Genomic DNA, 14,101 nt, shown 5'->3' on the forward strand with positions numbered 1-14,101 from the left:
CAGACCCTGAGGAAAACGCTCAACCCAGGGCACAGCAGAGCAGGGTCATCCACAGAATGCAAGGTTTGCCTCTCTAGGATGCCTGGGCCTCTGCCTGGCTGGGGAGTCCCCGCCTGCCCCTCTAGAATGTAGCTGCGTCAGGGTTAGGGTGCTCTGCTCCTAAGCTCCCAAGGTCTGACAGGTCCGGGCTGTCCCCCATGTAGCTCTGCCTGCCGGCAAGGCCTGTCTGCTAATGAGCCAGCAGCAAGGAGTGGCTCCCAGCAGCTGCCCTGGCCGCACCAGGTGTGTGAGGCCCCGGAGCCTGCAGACAGCTGGGCCAACTAGCACCATGCTCATAAAGGGTAATAAACGAGCATGCAGGAGCCTCGCCCCACCTGGCAGGCAGAGGTGATCTCATTACTGATCCCTGGAAGGTCAGGAGAATGCTCCTGAACCCCAGTTGGAGAGGCCTGCATGCCGGGAAAGTGGGCCGACTTCTGCTCCAGGTGCAAATGGGACCGAGAGCCAAGTTTTGTGGGAATAATGGGGGAAAGAAGACAGCACCGAGCCGAGGTAACGAGGAGAGAGAGACTTCTTCAGTGCTCCTTGCTCCTGCAGAGCAGGCTTTGCTCATCCCCACCTTATTTCGGGCTCAGTCTCCAACAGAATCTGTCCCTGAGCGCTCCCTGCTGGGACCGGCTCTACTCTGGCCCTCTCTTCTCTTTTCTACTGGCGCATGCAAGATAGGGGGCGCATGCAAGATTGGAAGGAAGGACTGACTCCCAACACCACACTGTACTGGGGTCTGTGATTTCTTCCAGGTTATTTCCTGCCCAGTGTCCACTGATTTGCTGAATCTTGCTCTCCTAATCTCTTGCACCCCAGGATTATTGTTTTTTTTTCCCAGAGTATAAACATTTATTGTGAACCTAGTGAAAGCTATAGACCTCCTTCCAAGAACATGTACATATGTGCGATATCTGAGAATCCCTGGATTCTTTAAAACTACCAATAGAGCCTTAAGTCAGTGACTTCCAAATGTATGTTCGTGGAAATCACAAAGGGATTGTTAAAAATGCAGGCATTCAGGCCTTCCTAGCCAGGCTAGGGCCTGGCCAGGGAACCAGACGTCAGCCAGTGTCCAGCCAGTATCCAGCAGCATTCAGATACAGGTTCAAACCACATTGGAAGAAACCTGCTCCAGGAGACCATGGCGCCCAGGAGAGGACCCTGCAGATAGCTATGGACCAGGGTCCTCTCCTGGGCCCCGCGGACTCCAGGAGCAGATTAGCTGGGAAGGACTGAAAGTCTCCGTTCTAAGGCAAACTATCATTCAGTCAGTGTGGTTGGACTCTTTCTCCTTCTGTTTCCACTGTGGCCAGTGTCACCTTGGTGTGATAAGAGGCTTCCATCCCTTCTTCTATCTTCCACCATCAGGCATACTTAGCACTGTCATCGCAAAGGTAAAATTAAGCCCCAGGCTTGTGGCTTTCCTTCCTGGCTCCAATGGCTGTGTATAAACTGCAGGCTGGGGAAACTGTCCGCGTTGTTACGCCTCTGTGTTAGCTAGTTTGAATTTGGAATGCCAATCTGATTGACTAAGTAACTTTTCCTCTAATTAGAACAGTGGGGATTGTTCTTAATCTGCAACCATTTAATCTTCCCTCTCATTAATTGTAGAGGTCTTTATAAATATGTAGATTGGGGAAGGAAGAAAAGATGATTTGACCTTGAAGAAACACGTATAAAATAGGTGACAGTCTCCCACCTCCTGTTTTCTTTTATTATGCAGATACAAAAATTGGTAGGGCTCCAAATCAAGCTATTGTGAGTAATTCACAATCTCGTAGCCAATTAAGGTACAGCATTCTGATGAACGATACAGGTTTAATAATTAGGATAGTATTTACATGCGAGGTTCTTGCTGTGAATTTGCATGTAAATAAAAGTGTGGCTATCAAAACCAGTCAGAAGCAGCCTGCTGGTGGAGAATGTCAAAGTAACAAGGAAAAAAAAAAAGGAACACACTTATGAAGGAAAGGGTTAAATGTTTCTAAACCTCAATTTGGGGATTTTAAAAGAACATTCATTTTAAGAGTAAATGGCCTTCTAAATATATTTCACAACTTGTCTTTGTGCTGTTGATGGTTTGTCCTTGAAACACAAAGTCAGACAAGGTGGTTAGCTGTTAGGATGTTGACCCTACCGTCCACCACCTGGGGCTCTCAGTTATCTCATCTATAAAATGGGAAGCAGCCCACCTTCCCCACAGGCCTGAGAGGCATAAGTAACGTAAGACTGGATATGGGATTCCTGGTGTACAAAGAGTGTCCATGACATGTCTGTTCATCCTTGTATTTAATGCCTGTCTATAGCCAGTGGTCTCTCAGTCAAAGGACTTAAAAAATGTAGAGAATTGAGAAAAAAAAGCAGGACCCTCAGTTTACAGACTCAATCCAAAAATGGGCATCTGAGATAAATACACACTTCTCAAATGAACAAATACAAACGACAAATATATGAAAAATGCCCAGTATCACTGGTCATACTAGAGATGAAAATTTAAAAACCCTGAGATTCCACTTCAGCCTAGAAAGAATGGCTATCATCAAGAAATCAACTAATAATAAATGCTGATGGGGCTGTGGGGGAAAAGGAATCCTTCTGCACTGTTGGTGAGAGTGCAGACTGCTGCAACCACTATAGAATCAGTGTGGAGATTCCTAAAAAACTAGGACTAGAGCAACCATTCGACCCAACTATTCCCCTTCTGGGTATCTTCCAAGAAGAATTCAAATATCACACCACAGCAATATATGTGCACGTATATTTATAGTAGCATGATTTGTAATAGCCAAATCTTGGAAACGACCCAAATGCCCATCAACAGAGGAATGGATGGAAGAGATGCGGGCTTTTTTATACAGTGGAGTACTACTCGGTCACAAGGATAAACGAGATGTTTATGTAAATGAGCACAACAATAAATCAGACACGCATGGGTAAACATCGCATTGTCTCACTGAGAAACTGAACAAGTTAATAAGATCCAACAGGTACAATAGATACTGAGAACTGGAAGGAACTCTTCAAAAGAAAAGAGAAACTGATGGGGAAAATGGAAAGGAAGGAAGGGAAAAATATACACCACAAATATTTGTATGTGTCTTAGTTACTTTTTACTAGCCACTGAGACAAAATACCTGATGCCCAAAGTTCAGAAAGGAAAAGTTTATTTCTTACAGTTTTGGGAAGTTTCAGTCCATACTCAGTTGGCTCCAAGGCAGGATGGCATAGTGGGGCTGCAGTTCATGGCGGCTGCAAATGTTGGGTGCAGGCGCTCAACATACCATACCCCACCCAGGACTAAGGACCATGTCAGCTTCCGCAATGCGCTACGTCCCTCTCCAAATTAGCCACCCCTTGCTCACTTCGTATTCACCCCGTGCTGACTCTGTGGCAACCCCTGATTGACCACAGCTGAGTATATTAGCCAGAGCCTGCGTCTCATTCCGGCCCTGCCTCCTCGTGGCAGCCCTCGTGGCAGCCTGATTGGCCACAGTCAGATATATAAGCCAGAACCCGCAACAATAAAGCAGCAGTTACCTGTTACCCACAAGAGCATCCTCTGTCTCATTGGGGGGCTGCGCCGGTCATGCAAACAGCAAGGAGGAAACCCTGCAAGAGAGAGCGAGACACGCCTTCTTCCTGCCATTACATTACATCCTGGCTCCCCCCGTAGGCCAGTGTAGCACTCACACCCCCAATCCAAACTAGACAATGAACCAATCACAAATGCACAGTGCAAATGCAGGAGGTCTGGGGGCCACCAACATAAATCATGACAGCATGTACATACATACACACATACACATGCACATACACAAAATAGTTAAGATAATTGTACAGCTAGTCTTTCTTCATTGGAAAAGGAGATTTGTGCTAATATTGTCTGGATATTATTTCTTGCCTATATCTTGTACTCTGAGTAACTACTATGAAGATAACTATGTGCAAAGTATTAATTATTGTAACTCCTCCGACCCCGATTTGAAACTCTGTTTTATTTTTATTTCTTTTCTCTTTCTTCTCTTTAAAGTAAGATAAAAAAGAAAATATTTTCTTAAGAATTGATCCCTATGCTTCACACCTGTAATCCTAGCATTTGGAAGGCTGAGGCAGGAGGGTTGTTGCAAGTTCAAGACCAGCCTGGGCTACAAAATGCACTCAAGACTGGCCTGAACTGCATAGCAAGAACCTGTCTCAAAACAAAGAAGGGGAGGAGGAGGAAGAGGAGGAGGAGGAGGAGGAGGAGGGACCCATAGAGAGAAGCTGTTCTCACCTCCAAGGAGCATGATTGGGGGGAAATAAAGGCTCTCTATTTAGTAAACTACTGGATTTTCTTCTATCAGGTGGTGAGTGTAAGAGGGTTTGAACTAGAGACAGAAATTCTTGGTTTGCTGAGACTGGATCTTGTGTGATTGTTAGTACAGGTTGGGTTATCTCAGTGTCTCTTATTTGAAATGCTCAGAACCGGAAGTGTTTTGAATTTTGGAATGTTTTTGGCCTCAAAATATTTTCATGTACATGCTGAGATATCTGACAATGGGACCCAAGTCCGAAATTTGTGTTTCATATACATCTCATGCACATTGCCAGAAAGCAGTTTTATCAGTGTTTCTACAATGTGCCTATGTTCTTTTCTTTTTTTCTAGTACTGGAAATCAACCCCAGGGATATCCTACCACAGTGTCACATATGCAGTCTTGTTTATTTATTTTTTATTTTATTTTGAGATAGGGCCTTACTGCGTTGCCAACTGGCTTTGAACTTGTGATCCTCTTGTCTCAGCCTCCTGAGAAGCTAGGATTACAGACATGCACCATCATGCCCAGCTCTCTGCCCACATTTTGACTGTGATCGGTTGTGTGGGGCAAGTGTGGAATTTTCCATGTGTGGCACCATGTTGGTGCTTAAAAAGTTTCAGATTTTGGAGTATTTAGGATTTCCAATTTTCACTTTCAGAGCCCTGAAGGAGGACCATTACTGCCTCGATTATCAATGTTGGAGCTGCTCAGGAGGAGGAGAAGGGTCAGGGTAGACGAGGCCACAGACCAGGGCAGAGCCAGCTTGGCTCCTGAGGGGTTCTCTCGCTTCTGTTTCTGCTCCTGCCGCTGCTGGTCTCTCTTTCACCCAGGTCTTTAGCAGAGCTGGGGCTTTGCAGTGACGGGAATTGCCCAGGAGTCGCTGGAGGCGTGAGAATGGAAAGATGGGGCTGCTCCCCCGAGCTCACACTTCAGACATTACCCCGGCACAGCTGTCTTGAGGACTAGAACCATCTGTCCTCCTCCCTGCTGGGCTTCCCACCCCTGGTCACACCAGCCCTTCTCTAGGGTCCCTGCCAAGGGCCCAGGGGCCTCTCACCAGCTAACCTCCTGGCCCTCCACCTGGGATCCAGCACCTGCCACCACAGCTGTGACTCCTCCCTGGTAAGTCCCTTGTATTGGGATTCCGGGTGACACCGCCCCTTCTCACTATGTATGTCTAGACTAGGACCCAGATTTATCTCTAAAGGAAAATTCCCAGTGATGATCTTGTCTTTAGAAGACAGTTGTCCTTCTCCAGGTGGGCCCCACACACTCTTCTCCATGAGGATCCAGCAAGAGACTCGGCAAATGCCAAGGGGAGAAACACAGCTGGGAGGCACCCCCTCTCTGCTCCATGGTCCCCTACCGGGCACCTGGGCTGCCAGAGCTGGGGAAGAGGGCATGGCGGCAAGGAGGGTATTTTCCTGGCTAGCTCAGGGCGTGATTTTTGGCTCCTGGCCTTTGACATAGTTTACTAACCCTTCCCACTGCCAGGAGCCTGCGAGGAAGGGCATGGATCACTGCTGGGGTGGGGGCAGCTTGTCCCCCGCCACCTTGCCGTTTTCAGAGGCAGAAGAGGGATGTGTGACTGTTTTCATCTTTACGTGTGGAGCAACTGGGAGCTGGAGCGTTTTGCTAGTTAATCAGCAGTTTTCAGATGACATATTTCACATTCCTTCTGCATTCAAAACGCCAGTGAGAGAACGCTGGCAAAGACATCAACTCAACTCCGTAGATGCTTGAGTGATGGGGGAAAAAATAGCGACACAGTTTTTCCATTGCAAATCAAGACGATATGATCTTATCGTGTACTACAGGGAAATGTTTATGAGCATGATATTAAAAGGGGCAAAACAAAAGTCAGCGTGTGTACACTAACTCAGAGCGTGTAGAAACAGCTCTACGTGCGGGAAGCAGGATCAGATGAAATGTCAAAGTTGTGTCCCTTTCGAGTGAGAGGCTGAGTTTTTCATTGTTCTTGTAACTATTAGTAATGTGGGCCAACAGCTGCAGGAGCAGGTTGGCATTCCCAGGGGCTGCCCAAGTGTTTCACAAATGCTGGGCGCCTGGCCCCCTCCCTGCTCCCCGCGTGGACACTGAGGCCACCTTCCTACTGCCCTCTGTGGCTGCCCTCAAGGCAGCTCTGTGCAGTGCAACGTAGGATGCTCTTCAGGAAAGGAGAGGGAGAGGAGAAGCAGGGTGCAGGCCAGCACCCCTGGCACAGTCACAGGACGCGCATGACACCCCCCTACACACACAAAATGACAAACCCGCTCTGGGGCATACGTTGGTGTCTCACTGGACACACGGCAGCAGCCCTCGGATTGACCCCTTATGAGCAAAAGCCAGGCTTGGGAATGAGGTAGGACTGAGGCAATTTCATTTGGCAGATTGATAAAAAAAAAAAAAGAAGCATTTCCTATTCCAGAACTGAATTTACTGATTATTTTGAATATTTAAATGGGCCTCATCAACACACACAGCTGGGCTCCAAACAAGATGCCCTCAGAAGGTCAAACCTTGTCCATCCCCCACCCCATCACTCCTCCCACCACCCTGTAACAGCGATGTGTTCACTGTGCAGAGAGGCTGACAAGCTCCTCCCTGAGCTTTCTGCCCCTTACATCTTCCCATCCAGCCCTTGCCCTGGCTGTCAGTCAGAGGTGGCCATGCTCACTGTTTTTAGAAGGAGGAAAGTTATAGTGGGGAAGAAAAACCAAAAGCAAGAAGCAGGCAATGTGCTTCAAAAAAAAAAATCCAGGATAGCTTGTTGCACATCAGAAAGAAAGCCAGAGGTAAGCATAGAGCTTGTGTGTTAATAACGGCGTGGAGAGGAGATGGTGTGGAGAAGAGAACATCTTCTTCCTCCTGCTGAGGGAGGGGACCTGACTAGTGGGGTGAGGCAGAGGGTGTGCCACACCTCAGAGGACCTGGGAGCTGGAGCTGGGAGAATGGTGGGTGGCATGGGGTCAGGGAGGGTGCCAGGTAAAAGAGAATGCCTACTTACAGTCCAACAATGTTTATTTCAGATACACAGAGAATACTTTAAGTACGTCCCAACTGTTGTATGGTATTGCTATGGAAGAGGATTTTGGACGGGACTGGATGAGGTGGAAGCCACCCCGCTGGGGTGAAATTCACCTTTGTCCTACTGGAGACTCTGGTGTATTAAACCAAGCATCTTTGGAAACCATCATTCCAATGTTCTCATTTTGTGAAGCAAAAAACAGAGCCCCAGAGGACTTCAAAGAATTGCCCCTCTGTAGTCACCCAATTAGTGGTACACTGGGTTTTTCCTGTGGTCCAAAGAAGGTGGGGTGGGTGACAGGGTGGGGTGGGCAAAGACTGAGAGATGCAGGGTGCTGCCCGTGCCCCGTGTAGACTGGACTCCTCCGACTGTCCCTGCTTGGATGAAGAGGTCCAGGACTCCCCGGAAATGTTCCTACCCTGAATCATAACGTCAGGCTTTGGAAGTATCACCATGGAGATGTTTGAGTCCCTACCAGAAGTGAGGCTGGCATCAACCCCCGCCACATGCCCTTGTGCCCACCACTGGTAGCTTCCCAATCATAAACCTGCCTGCTTGTGAAGTTGATGCCCTAGATTAAAGCGCCAGGGTCTGCTTCCAATTTGGGTCAGGAGAAGCAAACAACTTTAGGGGCTGATACCACTGTGAACCCCGTTTTACGTGGGAGGAAAAGGAGGAGGAAAGAGGTGAACAGTCTTCCCTAAGGTCACTCAAGTCTCCAGCAGAACAGGCAATGTTGTACCCAGATGCTTTTCTGTTCTTTCCATGATCCTCTGGTCCCATGTGTGATATCTTAGGACAACTGTTCACTATGTCTGTCCCTCAGTTGCTAGGCTGATTTCCAGCCTCAATCTGTGGGGAAACCGCCCCTCCCCAATGCCACCTACCTTATATGATGGCATTGCAGAAAAACTGCACACCTCTCCACCTCCTCAGGTTAGGAAGGAGCCTTCTGATTCAAGTAGACAGTGACTGGGAAATTCAGGACAAAGGCGAGATACAAAGAGACAACCCTGAGACTCTGTGAGAGGGATGGGCAATCCCAAGGCAAGTAGATTTAAATAAAAAAGAAGAAAAATAATTTCCATAATACATTTCTATAAGGGGGCTATTTGAATCCATTTTATAGAAGAGGAAACTGAGACAGAAATGTTAAAAAGGTTGCCTAAAGCCAGGTGTGATGACATGCACGTGTAATCTCAGTACTCGGGAAGCTGAGGTAAGAGGATTGCTGTGAGTCTGAGGCCAGCCTGAGCTGTGTGGTGAGACTGTCCCCACCCAAAGCCTGCCTACACCGACAGCAGATGATGGACTGCAACTCAATCTGGACTAGGTGCCTGCATTCCTAACGTCCTGCTGGGGAGCTTGCTGTAAATGCAGAGCCCCAGGGCCCTCCCTGATGGGGTCCTGGACAGAGCTGGTTCCTAACAAGGTCACTCCCAGGTGATTCCTCAACACTCCACAGCGGGGAGCAATGCTGCCTCAGGGAACCAGCACCTGCTGGGTCTGGGTAGGTGGGACCTTGCAGCTGCACACCCAGGAATCTTTGTTCTGTTGCCTCCTGTGTCTGCAACACCTCACACGGAGCCTGGTTCTGCTGAATGAATGAACAGACTGAACTGAGTCGAACCGAGCTGACTTGAGTTTGAGCACAGCTGTGTGGGATCTGGTTCAGAACCCCCGTGGGCTTCCTTTCTGGGAGACATCTTGTTGGAAGACGCAAAGAGTAGCTTAGGGCTCAGCCATTGTTCGGAATCATCGCCTTCCCTCTTTAACCAGCCACACTAGCGATGCCAGGCCAACACGGATCAGACCCTGAAAAGCCACGATCCTCAGAAGCAGCCTCTCTCCCAGCCCTGCTCCTCAGCCCCAGTCTGGGCACAGCGCTGGGCTCGCCCATCTCAACCGTATTACAGGGACCTAGGAGTTCTTTTAGCAACATTTCTCCAACATCTGCGGAAGGGTTTTATTTTTATTCCCTGAAAAGTCTTCAAAGCACTCTCTCTGAGCTTTGAATCTGGCGTGGGCAATTTGAAGCATTTAATGGGAATTGCTATGGGTGTGTGTGCATTTAAGAAAGAATTATTCTCAGCAAAGTCTGGCACTGGCCGGAAGGAGACAGCCAGCCGTCTCCAGGTGGAAGCAGCATCCTGCTGGACTCGGGGAAATCAAAGAGGAAGCAGCGGGTCCCACTCACCAGCCCCAGGCTGGCCTGACCCCTGTCTTTCATATGCAGCAGCCACCGGGAGGAGAGAAAGTACAAAACCAGAACAAACCCCCCAAAGTAAAAGCTTAAAATGAAACAGTTTCACGATGACAATACTCTGTTCTTTAAACCCTGCCCGAGAACAAATGACAGTCTTTTCCCCCGTGGAAAGGCTGGATCCAGGCTTTCATCCTCAGAGGCCTTTCTTTATTTTGGGAACCTCTCCTCTTACCTGCTTTCGACATTTCAGACTTTCTTAGAAATGGTGTGGGGTGGGTGGGGGTGCAGCCGGGCGCCGCCAAGCCGCCCCAGCTCGAGGCCCCATGGCCTGGGTCCGGGGACAGGCAGTTTTGAACTGGTCAGATTTAGGGAATGACGAAGGGTCTGCTTTTTTCCTGGCAGTTGAGAATAAATAAGTCCAGGGAAATAATGGCCTTCTTGTCCTCCATCCCCAAGGCAGGAGCCCCCCTGCCATCTTCTTTTCAACCTGCTTTAACAAGGCCATAACCCTGGCTGGTGCTGCTGGGTGAAAGTCTGGGCTCACTAATGCTGTCACCCAGCCCACTTGGCCAGTGTGATGCGGAGTCCTGCAGGGCTCCGAGCTGGCTCACTGCAGCCTGAGGGGCAGCAGTGAGGAGCTACATGTAGCTGGTGGCTCTTCCCAGTGGGCCCAGAATGACTCAGGAGATGGTCTTAGGGTTTCGGGGTGAGATGTGGCTATGTCTGTGCACAGGTGGTCACACTTGGCTAATGGTGTCTATCGAGGAGTGAAACAGGGCAGACATTTCCCCACAAACAAGACTTTGAAACTAGAGGAGGGTAGATGGGCCCTGTGGTCCCCATCTCTCATTTCCTTCCCCTCCAGACTGAGCTGGCTCCTGGTCTAGGCTGCCAGGCCTCCTGATTGCAGACTTCAAGGAACCTTCCACAGGGAAACTCATCTGATCTGGGGCGTGGAGAGTGAGTAGGGCATCCCAGCAGACAAGGGCCACAGGCAAGAAAGTGGCCCGGAGAAGCAGAGGTCAGAGGGCTTCCACAGGGGCACCCTGAGGATGCCAGTCGCTCCCCTTGTGGGTTGCCAGTGGAGCTCCATAGCTCTGGTCCAGCCCCACTCCTGCCTGTTATAGTGGGGCCTCGTGAACTATTCCCCTCCTCTCCCTCCCTGGTCCTGGGTTTCTGGAGGGCAGGGACCCTTAGCACACTGGGTCCTCAGGCAGAGATGAAGCTGATTCTGCCATCCAGCTCTGCTCCCTGAATGAGCCCCTGTTGCTGTCTGGTGCTTCCTACCCTTCCTTGGCATGCGACTGGGCATTCAAGGTAGGGAAGCAGAGGCCACGCTCTCCCAGCCAGGCAGTCCGTGACCGGGGAAGATGGAAAGAGGGGCCACGTGGGTGCTTTCGGGAGGGGTCAGGTGGCAGCGCTGAGGACACGGACAGCCGGTGCAGGGCATGCACGGCTCAGGGACTCTATCTCTGGCTCAGCACCTCTGCCATCTGCCCTAACCTCACTCTTCTGGGTGGAACAAACTATGAAGGAGCAGGGGAGATTCGGGGCCAGGTTGCTGTCAGCTTGGGGTGTTCACCTTCCGAGATTACATGCACAGTGGTCTAAAACTCCAGGGAAGGAGGTGAGTCCCATGTGGAGGGAGGGCAGCTGGGATTGGTGGGCACCACAACCACACAGGCACACAAAGAAACCCCCAGATTTAGGGGTGCTGGTGCAGAGAGGTGAGGGACGCTGAGCTGCCCCAGTGCCTGTGTCCCCACTTAGCCTATGACTTGACAACCGCTAAGCAAGTGGCCCTGGCACACCAGGTCACTAGGCGTGGCCCCCTGTCTGTCAGGTGGAGCACTGGCCACTTGTCTGTGAGAGATGCGAATGGACCCCTGACTGGAGGGAGAATTTCATGTCACCAGGATCAGGCTGGGAGCACTGAGGACTCTCTACATCCTCCACATCCGGGAAAGGGAGACCCCAGGGAGTTCCCCGAGTCCCTGAGTCCCACACCGTTTAGCCTCAGAGGTTCCTACCTTGGTTAGACAGGACAAGGGGAATACAGTAGGGGAAAGAGAGCCCCCCCAGTAGGCAGAGTTTGTTATCTGCATGGAGACACCCCTGTTCTGGGTGAGCTCCACAAAAGAAAGTGACCTCTGGGTCCAGGACGGGCTTCTTGGAAGCCAGGACTTGGCCATGGAACATGAAGGACATGTTTGATTTCACAAACTGGAGCTGGCAGAGGGTCCCAGACGGTGAATGGACAGAAGCTCTTCCTGCCCCCACTGACTCCTCTTTCCTTTGAATTTCTGCTCATGAGCCAAGTCAATCCTGCTTCTGCTCCTCACCCTGCTCAAGTCTGAGCCCCAGGAGGGCGCCACTGTGGTCTCTCAGAGCTCCATTTCTGGGGCCCGGGACAATACCTGCCTGTGATAATGACTCATTGGCAGCAGGCAGAGTATTAGTGGGGAGAAAAAGAGAAGAGGTTGACGGGAGTCAGGGTGACATCGTGTAAGGGCTCAGATGGCCTAGAGGTACCTCTGTGCCGTGCTTCCAGCAGACCTTGCAACCCAGGCCGACCCACCCAGCCTTCCTCTCCAACCCACGCCCCTCCATGGAATCCTAGGGTGCTGGGGACCCTGGTTTGAACATCACTCTGAAAGCCTAGAACTCTGTGGATCAATAAGCAGAACCACCGCCCAGAAGTTTCACCCTCCAGCTGCCCTGGAGCCCTGAACTAGTCTCTGTGGATCCCATGGCAGCCCTCTCTAAGGTGTGCTCCAGTGACAGCGGGCACAGTCAGTGAGGAACCTGACCAGACCAAGGAACCCAGGCTGCCAGGCTCAGGTCTTTTAGGTGTTAATGTCACCCTCCCCTCCCCTGCCAGCCCCCATGGGTCCCCGCCCTGACAGCCGTTCACGCATAGGTGGTTACCGTTTTAATGCTGCCTCCCCCTGCGTGTCCCGTGGCAGGCACACCCTGCAATTACGGCTGCTGTTCCCTGCCTTTCTATTGTGCCTGCCTCGCCTCCCCACGCTGCAGCTAATTGTGGGGTTGGGCCTTCACCGTTTCCGCACGGTAATGCTAAGGCCCGCTCTCCTCAGCTGCCAGGGCTGACTCTTTTAGTAGCTGCAGGGAAAGAGAATCAAGATGGCTTCAGCAATGCACTCCCCTTGGCCTGGGAGAAAGGGAAAAACTGTGGGCAGGCCAGAGTCTCCCGAATGGAAATGCACACCTGTTTGAGACCCAGGGTTTTAGTCTGGGTGCTGAATCTGGTGCCTGTGGGTCCAAGCTAGGGTTGGAGGTTTTGCATGGCGAAGCTGCTCCCAGGTGGGGGTCAGCAGCCATAGTGGGCAGTGAGGGTACAGGGTGGGAACAGGGACGTCAGGAGACGCAGGCCCGTGGGATCAGCTTGCTCTTGGTTCTGAGCTGCTTGGACCAGGTCCTACCACCGACCTGGAAGACCAGGCTCAGCCCTTCCTGAATTTCAGAGTGGAGCAGAAGGAGAGGACAGGAGTCTAGTCCCCGGCAGGGTCCTAGGGGCAACAGGGGTCCCAAAGTTTCTTCCAATTCTTGGAATTCTTCCAATTCCAATGTTGAGAAAGCGTTGTTTGTTTCCAAAGAAAAGCTCTTTTTAACTCATTGCAGGAATATTTATCGAGCACCGAGGCATGCCAGGCACTGTGTTTGTCCTGAGGATATAAAGTAATCAAAACAGACATGGCTCCTTCCTGCAGCATCCATTCTACTTGGAGTACAGGCGGGGAGAGATGCAGAACAAGGTAAATAAATGGAACAAGAACGTGTTACTGGCAATGGATGCTATAGAGAAAAAGGAAGCCAGGGCAGGAGAGAGGGAGCCCCAGCGGGGGGCGGGGGATGCTAACTTAAACAGGTCTCTGAGGATATCCAGGGATTCAAGGTGGACTTGGAGAAGAGGGACTGTTTATAGAAGGCCAAAGGATCAGGCTATTTTAAAAACCAAAGCAAGTTATGAAGGATCAGGGCCAGCAGACTGTCCATGGGAACCCTAGCAGGTTGTCGGACTGGAGGTGGCTCTGCTGGGTGCTGTGACTCTGGTGTCATCAGTGCGGATAGATGACAGTGACTCCTCCCTGGTCCTCAGGCCTGCTCTAAGGGAAGGGAGATGGAGACGTCTCAAGATCCTGCCCTTCTGGCTGAGAGAACAGCTACTCGGGACCACCTGCCCCTGCAGCTCAGGACTTTCGCTGTCATGGGACAAGTTACCGAGAAGCCTTCCCAAGCCCAGCGAGAAGCTGGGCGGGACTTGCCACAGACTCTGCGCAGAGGAAGCCACAGCAAGCTCTGCTCGGTAGGGAGGGCAGGTGCGGGCACGGCGGGTTCTGAATCTCACAGTTCCCCACTGGGGCTGGCATCCCAGGGGTTAAGCGTGGTGCATATGTGGCAATCAGACAGGCCCTACCCTGCTGGGGCTCTCCGGGCCTCTTCTCCCTTCAGGTCTAACCAAGAACAGAGGTGGGGCTGGCAGGAGGAACCATGCCAGGA

General features: G+C 50.9%; 1 long non-coding RNA gene across 1 annotated transcript; it reads left to right on the forward strand.

Annotated features, from left to right (window-relative positions):
• The first annotated feature begins 417 nt into the window (after positions 1-417).
• LOC134476234 (uncharacterized) lies at positions 418-7,612 on the forward strand. The gene is made up of 3 exons (XR_010047806.1): positions 418-552; positions 5,005-5,468; positions 7,376-7,612. It is a non-coding gene; the product is annotated as an uncharacterized LOC134476234 (long non-coding RNA).
• Positions 7,613-14,101: the final 6,489 nt, after the last annotated feature.

This window comes from Cavia porcellus, unplaced genomic scaffold (genome assembly GCF_034190915.1).
Source record: "Cavia porcellus strain 051 isolate PalLab524CR breed Dunkin Hartley unplaced genomic scaffold, mCavPor4.1 scaffold_6, whole genome shotgun sequence".
In the NCBI taxonomy this organism is placed as follows: Eukaryota; Metazoa; Chordata; class Mammalia; order Rodentia; family Caviidae; genus Cavia; species Cavia porcellus.